Source organism: Pelobates fuscus, chromosome 7, assembly GCF_036172605.1.
Source record: "Pelobates fuscus isolate aPelFus1 chromosome 7, aPelFus1.pri, whole genome shotgun sequence".
NCBI lineage: Eukaryota > Metazoa > Chordata > Amphibia > Anura > Pelobatidae > Pelobates > Pelobates fuscus.
Genome location: NC_086323.1, coordinates 161499308 through 161509987, shown reverse-complemented (window position 1 = coordinate 161509987; position 10680 = coordinate 161499308).

The window sequence follows — 10680 nt, the reverse complement described above, 5'->3', positions numbered from 1 at the left end:
TTCCCAAAGTACTTAAAGGGCCAGAAACAGCACAATAAAAATCCATTATGCCCAAATACAGTTCAATAAAGGGCCATACCTAGTCCAATACAAGTCCCTAAGCCCCAAATCAGTTCCTTAAAGGGCAATAAATCCCAGGGGCCATAGTCACATGGCAGGAGACTGGCAATCAGTATTCTCCAATGCCCAGTGGCAAGGCTGGTTCTGCCACATACATGATATGATTTACCTTATTTTTTTTATTATGCTTTCACATATGTGTATTGTGATGAATAGCATAGACTTAAGCACATTTTAAAAAAATATTTTAAATTTCTTAATTTTACACAAACCATTGTATCTAAGAAATCTGTCTGCCCCTTGCATTCATCAATGCTTTACAAGGAGTTACTTGAGTCACATAATCTTCTGTATAATTAAAAAGAAATTATAAACCTTTAAATCTGCAGCAGTCTTAGTGCACACATATTGTTTTATTTGACTGTTTTAAAACAGTATCCTGTGACCTCTAATCTTTGTTCCATTTGGTTGATCTCAATAGCCCAAGTCACGAAATAAGTATTCTATTTCAAGTTAAGCAGAATAAATTGAAACTTTTTTTAAGCATCTGAGATCTTTGTATTGTCTCAACTTGTGATTAGAAGAATCTCTCTTCAAGAGCAAATATTTTGTATCATAAGTAGGAATATTGATTTAAAGTAACAGTTTCAGAAATAAATATATATTTATTTCTAAAGGTGGAGAGTTGTATTTGCTCACAATTAGGGCATCCTGTTTCTGTTAAAACACACACACCACCCTCCCCCAAGCAAACACTTACTCCCTTCTCACTGCAGCTCAGCTGTACTCTAATAAGGATAACCACTAAGGAGGATATCCCAACCAATCAAATGCTACTCGTAGAGCAGCACTGGGCCCCACTGTGTATACTTGGCAATTGTCATGCTGCACCAAGAGAATGCTTCTCAAATATAAGAACATTGAATCCAGTTCTTTTCTTCGGGAAGCACTCACATTTGCTTTTGGACAAGCAAGCCTGGATTGTCAGCTGAATGGTGCAATTTTAAAGTTTTAGAAAAGTGCTAATTTCTTTTGAAATGGGCACTTTTATAAAATAGGACAGAGAGGACACAAAGTTCACAGTAAGCAGAAGAAGTGAATTGTGATTAAGGAGTGTTCCTTTAACAAAGTATGTTTAATTCAAAATGTAATTTGTTTCAGGGTGTATTATTATTATTATTAAAATGTTAATTTAATGTTTCGTGTTATTTGGCAATGGATATATTTTTAAACTGCTGGAATAAAAAGCATTGCACAATTTTATACAACACTGTAAATTGCAGGATTCATAAATGAAATGTACCAGCTGCCTGAGATTAGAGAGTTACATTCCCAGGCAGCAGCCACAATTCTCAACTTTTGATTCAAGAGTAATAGAGACACTTGGCCAAGAGACACTGAGTGTGACCAGGGCCGTCTTTAACGCAGGGCAAACGGGGCAGCTGCCCCGGGCCCTCAACTTTTAATTTATCTTCCCCATGGGTGCCCTCACTCTTAGGAGGCCCACCGGGTGCCCCATGCACTAAGGGCCACCCAGTGGGCATTTGTAAGCTGTCAAAGCATTGTTAGAGTTGCACGACAGATAGGGATCTATTTATGGCCATTCTTGCGGAACGAGGTCCCTAAAAAAAAAAAAACTCGCATTAGGACTCTTTCTACTTTAGTTCTTACACTGCATTGGGGTGAATGGCATGATTGCATGCCAGGGAGTGGGAGAATGTGGGGTCCAGGGAGCCCAAGAAAATGGTTGCCTTGGGTTCGGTCAATATTAAAGACAGCCCTGCTTCCATCAATGCTCCAGTGGGTCTCTTCAAGGATAGGCAAGTATGAATAGAATAGGCAAGTGGCTTCAATCTCAAAGCTTGAGTGCACTGCTCTGTTGTGCAATCAGAACACCAGAAGAGAGGTTCAGACTTAAAATCAAGAAGCCCTGTGGAGTCTATGTCCAAGCCAGCCCTTTAGGCCTTATAGTTGTATTACTATGGTAAAGTATAACTATTACTGAAAATAAATTTCTGAATTGCATACCCAGGTTCACGGAGAGCTTGTTGCCATAATAGACCAGGTAACAGCAGAACAGAACACTAGAGGAAGCAAACTTGTGCACAATGTCTGACAGGAATTGCATGTGAAAATCAGTATAATGTTGCACAATATTGAAATTAAAACTATTGCGTGTTCATCTTTCCCACCTGCGGCAGAGAGGATTATCATTAATTTTTATTAAGTTAAATACATAATTGATATTCCATGCATTGGGATTTAAAATGTATATTGAAATAAAATTAAAAATGGATTAACTAGGGTAGCTCACATGTTGAGCCTTTTTATGTGATCATTTAATAAACAATTTCTGCCCCACATTATACTGTGACATAACATACCAGTCAGGGTCGGACTGGCCCACCATGATACCGGGAAATCTCCTGGTGGGCCGCAGCACCTGGTGCCGGGCAGATAGCCCAAATCATCAGGATAATGTAATTTAAATGATTTTCCCCTTGGGCTGTGCCAGCCTGTGTCAGTCCGAGGGAAGTAAAGAGGGAGGAGCTGGGGGCTGTTGCGGCCGCAATTAGGATGCTGGTGGCCGGAGGGCAACCTGTCAGTCTCCCTGCATGCAAGCCCCGCTTCCTGAACATAGCTCTGCCTCCCGCACAAAAGCCAAGACACGTTGCTGATCTCGCTGAAAGGAAAGGCCACAAAATGGCAACTTCACCCAGAAATGCCAGGTAAGCTTCAGCCATGACAATGATGTGTGTGTGTGCCTGCTAGTGAGTGAGCTTGTGTGTGTGTGTGTGTGTGCTAGTGTGCTAGTGAGTGAGCTTGTGTGTGTGCTAGTGAGTGAGCTTGTGTGTGAGTGAGCTTGTGTGTGTGCTAGTGAGTGAGCTTGTGTGTGTGCTAGTGAGTGAGCTTGTGTGTGTGCTAGTGCGTGAGCTTGTGTGTGTGCTAGTGCGTGAGCTTGTGTGTGTGCTAGTGCGTGAGCTTGTGTGTGTGCTAGTGCGTGAGCTTGTGTGTGCTAGTGCGTGAGCTTGTGTGTGCTAGTGAGTGAGCTTGTGTGTGTGCGCTAGTGAGTGAGCTTGTGTGTGTGCTAGTTAGTAAACTTGTGTGTGTGTGTGCCTGCTCGTGAGTGAACGTGTGTGTGTGTGTGTGCCTGCTAGTGAGTTAGCTTGTGTGTGTGGGTGCCTGCTAGTGAGTTAGCTTGTGTGTGTGTGGGTGCCTGCTAGTGAGTGAGCTTGTGTGTGTGCCTGCTCGTAAGTGAGCTTGTGTCACGGCTTACCTTTGTGGGAGTTTGGTATGCAGAGATATGTGCTCACCTTTGCAATTAAACACAGGCCAAGGTGGTCAGGTAAGACTTCACCTGGCCTATAAGTCTGTGCATGGGGGCTGTGCAGGATAATGCTCCAAGTCGCAGTACAGGTATGGACATAAGCAGGAGAATCGTCGTGGGTAAGCCAAAGGTCAGAGGGTGCCAGAAGTCAGGATACAGGAATAGAAAGCCAAGGTCAGGAGCCAACTGGAGAACACTGGAACACTAACACAGGTACCAGAGTCAATGAACTGACACTGCCCTCAGGGAGAGGCAGTGTCTTATACCTGGCTAATTAGTGATCAGCTACAGGTGGACCATGAGTGACAGGCGCAGTCACAGGTAAAGTCCAGCCCCCAGTGCTGGATACAAGGCAAGATCGGACTTCAGGCTTATACTTGAGCTGTGAGAACCGTGACAGATTTTCTGTAGAGCATGTGTATGTGTTAGTGTGCTTGTGTGTAGTGAGTAAGTGTGCATCAGTGAGTTTGTCTGTAGTGGCTTAGAAACATAGAATGTGACGGCAGATAAGAACCATTCGGCCCATCTAGTCTGCCCAATTTTTAAAATACTTTAATTAGTCCCTGGCCTTAACTCATAGCTAGGATAGCCTTAAGCCTATCCCACGCATGCCTAAACTCCTTTACTGTGTTAACCTCTACAATTTCAGCTGGAAGGCTATTCCATGCATCCACTACCCTCTCAGTAAAGAAATACTTCCTGATATTTTTTTTAAATCTTTGGCCTCTATGCCACTATGTTCTTTGGCTGTAGTAGTTTTTCTTCTTTTATAGTCTCCTCCTTTACTGTGTTGATTCCCTTCATGTACTTAAATGTTTAAACCTTACCAAAATCCAGGTAAGCAATGTGTACTGCACCACTCTGACCTATTATTTTAGTCACCCAAATAAAAAAAAATCAATAAGATAAGTTTGGCATGATCTCCCTGAAGTAAACCCATGTTGTTTCTGATCTTGAAATCCATATATTTTTAGATGTTCAACAATCCTATCCTTTAACATGGTTTCCATTACTATCCCCACTACTGAAGTACGGCTTACTGGCCTATAGTTGCCCGACTCCTCCCTACTACCTTTCTTGTGAATGGGCACAACATTTGTTAACTTCCAATCTTCTGGGACTACTCCTGTTAATACAAGATTGGTTAAATAAATCTGTTAATGGTTTTGCTAGTTCACCACTAAGCTCTTTTAATAACTTTGGGTGAATTCCATCAGGTCCCATTGACTTATTTGTCTTTACTTTTGACAGTTGAAACAGAACCTCTTCATCTGTAAACTCGTATGTAACAAATGCCTAACTGAGGCCCCTCTCCTTCATTTTCATCTGTAAATACTGAACAAAAATATTAATTGAGGCAGTCAGCTAGATCTTTATCCTCTTCTACATACCTTCCTTCTTGTTTTTAATCTAACTAATCCTTGTTTTACCTTCTTTTACTCATTTATGTATCTAAAAATGTTTTGTCCTCTTTTTTCTTTTACTGACTGTGCTATTTTCTCTTGTGTGTGTGATTTGGAAGCTCTTATAACTTGCTTAGCCTATTTCTGCCTAATCTTATAGATCTGTCTATCTTCCTCACTCTGTTTTTTTTTAAATGTCTGTAGTGAGCGTGTGTCAGTGAGCTTGTCTGTAGGAAACATGGGTGCGTCAGTGAGTTTGTCTGTAGGGAGCATGAGTGCATCAGTGAGCTTGTCTGTATTGAGCATGTGTCTGTCTGTCAGTGAGCTTGTCTGTAGTGATCATGTATGTTTCAGTGAGCATGTGTGTGTGTGTGACAGTGAGCTTGTCTGTAGTAAGCTTGTGTGTGTCAGTTTGTCTGTAGTAAGCTTGTGCGTGTCAGTTTGTCTGTACTACGTTTGTGTGTGTGTGTGTATACCAATAAGCTTTTCTGTGTGTGTCAGTGAGATTGTTTGTCTATGAGGCTGTGTATCAATGATCTTGTGTCTGTAAGAGAGATTGTCTGTGTCTGCATGTGAGTATGCTTACTATATAATTAAATGTTTTACTCTGAAAGGACTGATATTTGATATTAAAAAAAGAAATTATATATATATGTGTGTGTGTGTGTGTGTGTGTGTGTATATTTATGTTATATATATAATATGTATATATTAACCAGTAATATGTATGGCTGTGTCTTGCCACCCCAGATGACTGAGTAATATATAAACACATACTTTTATATATATATAATGACAGCACTCCAAGGACTTTTGGAAAATTAAAAAATAAAACTTCGCTTTTATTCAGGTTGTTGCCAGTAAAAAGATCAATGTTTCAGTTCCAAAGGAACTTTGCTCAGGATGTTCACATTGGAACGGGAACATTGATCTTTTTACTGGCAACAACCTGAATAAAACTGATCCACCTTATATTTTACGTTGCATTTGTTAAAATAGTTTTGTGAAGTTTTACCATTGTGTTTTCTTCAGACTAGCAGCTTCTTAGATGCTAGTCTGTTATTTGCTCTTCACTTTCCAAATTGGAACCAATCAAAGTAAAGCAATGGCTTTCTATGAGAACAGAGTGAGGACATTACAGATTTGGAGTAATACAAGGTGTACAGCCATGTATATAAACAGCTTCTGCAACCAGAATCCTGCCCGTGATCAATGGTTTAATTCTTCTTCTTCTTCTTCTTATCTGTATCATTTACATCAATATCAAACAAAATACTACATTTTGCTTCCCTTGAGAAGATATCTCCTGATTGGCATAATATAGGTGCAACACTGCTGTGTTAGAAAAGGTCAATATAAAATAAACAAATAATAAAAGTAGAATACATTGTTATAACATTTATTAGAATTTGTTTAATTACAATCATCAGAAATGTTTTCACAGTTAAAGCAAAAAAAAAAAAGAAAAATCAACACAAATTATTTTTAACATTCATTGTTGCTGCCTTCAACACCATATATTTTAAGAATTTATCTTTTTAGAATAAGCCACAATTTCCCAACTGAGATTACATCTAAAATTCAGTAGAGATTTAACATGAATATACAGTAACTTAACATTTTCGAGTGTCCATAAAAAATAAAAAACATAAATAGGGATTAACTTCAAGGTAGTAGTAGGTAACAAAAGAAAAGTCAGAGACAATAATATTAAAGAGCCACAAACATCTCATTTAATCATGGTTTCTTAAATAGATTTATGTTTCATTGTCTTTGTAATGTTTGTATCCAAAATGAAAATTAACATAATAGTTGAAATAAATGTTAGACTTTATACAGAAACAAAATTAGAATAATGCAGGGGTATGGATGGGTGAACAGACCACACTCACCCACCATCATTTAAAGAAGAACCATCACACTAATGTTAACTTGTTTCCTATATTTAACTATATTTAACTAATATGTTTTGAGATCTGAAAAATTGAATTAAATTTAAAAAGCAATACCATTCAACCCGTTTTAAATTGCCTAAATTGTGACTTTGTGTCACTCATGGTTTTACGCATTTCTGGAGGTGCAGAAAAATAAACCAAATGTTTTATTTCTATTCCTTCAGTGCAATGTGTGCCAATCCTGCCATCTCAATATTGATCCCTGGTGTCCCACATTCAGGGACACCAGGGAACGGTTTCCAGGCAGCACAGCACTATTTTATTGTGGGAATTAGGACCATGCAGAGAAAGCACTCTCTGTATAGTCCTGTATGTGAGGGCCCTGCTGGGCTGTTGTCTATCAGCCTAGCATGATTGACGGCAGGCTGGTACACCCCTAAAGTAGGTGGGCCCACACACTTGTTTTTGGGAAGCCACCAAATATGGGCATCACCATTGTAATAAGTAGTATCATTGGCAATGCTGCTCTGAATGCTCGCCCACCAATCCCAATTTAATCCCAATACATGTTTGGAGGTATGCAGTTCAGTCAAAGCACAGGCAGAGAACAGAAAAATTGTCTTTGTTTCTTCTCCTCTACTAACGATGTTTGATGGCAGAAAAGGGCAACTTGATTGACGAAGAGCTAATTTGTGTCCAGTTCCAGGAGATGTGTGGATTTCTACATTTAATTTAATTTTTAACACCTCACAAAAAATAATTATACTTCCTTGTTACCATTTAAGATGTCTATGATGAAAAATATTGATTTTAAATGCATAACTTAAACCCCAGTGAGAGGGATATTAGAGTGCATTAAAAGTATTAAAGAAACACTCCAAGCACAAATACTACTTCATGGCAATGACTGAATGTTATAGTGCCCAGATTCCCCTGGTGTCATGTTCCCTTCAACCATTAAATCATTTCCAATGGTTTAACAGTGAAGTGCATGGCTTATCTCAAGAGAGCTATCAGAAGTTCCTGCTTAGGTGCTTCCAGCTATCCAATGTTAGAAGTCAAGGCAGAGAGTGGTACCGTGCAGTCCTCGGGTGAGAAGTCAAACTGATCTAAAATGGTTTGACTTCTTATAATGGTAAAGCATCAAAGCACTCCTAGAACCATTGCCACTACAGTAAAGTATAGTGGTTATGGTGCTTAGTGGGAAAATAGCTGAGTTGAATATTTTAATTCTGTTCCCCATATTGGCTAGTTTGGCCTTAAATTACATTTTCCTGATTGATTCCCAACAAATCACAGTTTTAATAAATATCTCTGATAGTTTAGTAACCTTCACTAGAATCATAATGTTTAGAAATAAAATACATGAGTATTTCAATAGGATCTATGATACTAAATAATCATATTATGAAGAAAATATTGGGTGTAAATTCCCCAGAGACATATCCATTTTTAAAATCAAAATACAGATCCTTAAACCTAAAATCCAGTGTGCATATGGTTTCCCTGATTTAGTACATCATGTTATTATGCTATACTTAATAAAGTGTCACATATAATAAGGTGCATTTAAATATGAAAATAGTTTCAATAATTGATTAATATTTTCCAGCTTTGATACCTGGGTTCTAGATTCCATTTCATTAGCAGAATATTTACATAAACACACAAAAATATAAGCCATATATTCCAGTGATCTAGAACTCTGTTAAGCCGGATCTTTGTACATTGTATTTACATACATTAACTTGGATAAATTCAGAGCAAAACAACACATGTAAATACGCATTAATAAACATGCAGATAAAAAAATACATTAATCAACTAAAACCCCACTCTTTTATGTTAACATTAACATTGGCAGTAAAACCACAGTCCATGGTCAGATTGACCATTGAATTTGGACAATAGACAAAGGGGAGTTCCAATTACCATTTTGTATCGGATCTACCATGTGTCTCAGTCTAGGAGGACTGTCCTCTATTGTTGAAAATTAGTGTTTCAAGAAATGAGTGGCCAGATTAATGCCAATCTACCCTTACTGAAGTCACACATGTGTTTATCAGCCACAAGAAATCATAAAATTAAAAAAAAGAAGATAAACAGCCATCTGTGGAATAAGGTTCTTATAAACAATACTGCAAAACACATCTCAAAAGAAAAAAAAAAAAACACAAGAGATCTGAAAGTAAAGTGTAAACAAGAACATTAGGCTTTATATTCGAAGCATGATATTCCTTGAGAAAACAGATCACCAACAGTAAAGCCTTTATACTAAATATCCAAACCCATGAAAAACAAGAGATCGTAAAATAAGTCTTGTAGTAGATTGGTGTTTTCCAATTCGTTGTCCAATTTCTAGGGAGGGGAATAAACCCTTCAGACGTTTATCCTGTGGGGCTTGGATTCTTTTGTATAATGTAATACAACAGAATCTCTGGGAGAAATAATCCATAGCTAGGCTTCAATATACGGGGCACACCAGGCACCATAGCAACTTCATCGGAATAGACTCTTGATCTATCAGTTGGTCTCCCTGAGTAAAGACACTGAAAATGGAACGTATCCTTTTCACTGTCTTTTCTCAATGGGGAGCTACTGATAGGTTTAGAATGTCAACTGATGCTCTCAGCCTATCAATGGTGCCCTGTCCAAGTCTTCCTGCACTGTGGGGCCTTGCTCAAGAGAGACAACAGAAACTCTTTAAAAGGAGCTTCTGTCTTGAGTCCGAAGCTCCTGAGAGGAGGTGTGAAGGGGCGCCTGGCAAACCTCAGGTAAGTATTCAATCTATTGTAAAACAGCTTGAATACTTACCATGGGGCTCACCAGGGCACTCCTGACACAATAAACTCTTTAGCGTGGATTAGTGGTTATGGAATTTGGTGTGGCCCGTTAAGTTCTCTTTCTTAAAATATGTTCTGTATAGATCCAATATAACCATAAATAATGTACTTCCTTTTCTGGAACTTAAGTATTTATAAGGTCCTAAACATTAAACAGTAAATTTATGTTACAGTGCCCTTTCAGATTTTTTTTAGGAGATGATGTAGGATGATATTATTAGAAAAATGTTAAAGGCTCTCTAGGCATCAAAATGGTTTATGCTGTTTGCATAGACCATGGCACACGGCACTTTATAATAGCAAAACTTTGCTGTGGCTATAACACTACCCCCTGGTTCTCAGTCCTTACTCCCAGCTTGTTCATGGGACAAGCGCATCTCCTCCTCTTACACCTTCAGTCACAAAACTGAATGCAAACAAAACTACCAAACTTCCCAACATTTCAAATTGACAAAGAGGGACATTTTAATTTTAGGGGTACGAGTGAGGGTGTGTCCAGGGGCAGGGCTGTTTGAGAAATTTTAGGTGACTTACTAATAATTTATAAAACTATAATTTAATTTAGAACAATGTATCTTATTTACACAGACTGATTTCTAAACACATTTATTGGAGTTTAAAGATACATTACTGGGAGTACAATATAGAGCTCTTAGAAAAGAGGGACATTTGGATTTGGATAGAAAAGATGGACAAGGAGATAAGGATAAGTCCAGAATAAGGACTGCTCCTCCTAAATAGGGACACTTGTGAGATATGAACTACACAGCAGTTTATGGGATAAGGGAAAAGTCCACAGACTTGAATGAGAGGCTCCCTCTTGGTGAAACATCTATCTGGTGTGAGTGGGATTTATCTGCTGGAAGTTTTTACCTCTGCAAGTGCTGTCATCTTTAAATCTTTAGAGGTGAATATAGGTTTTACCTGTATTTTTTTTTTCTTTTTATTGTTTGCATGTTTGTTAACAAATACTATAATGCTTTGAAAAAGAGTTAGGGGGTACTTCCAGTCAGCGTCTTTTTAATCAACAACTAAATATTGCCATTTGTACAAGAAGAGAAGGACCGTAAAATATTAATAAAAAGTAATCACTGTTTACGTTGCTGTTGCATGGGATGGGACATTTATTAGCAGAAGAGCTCTTTTGTTTG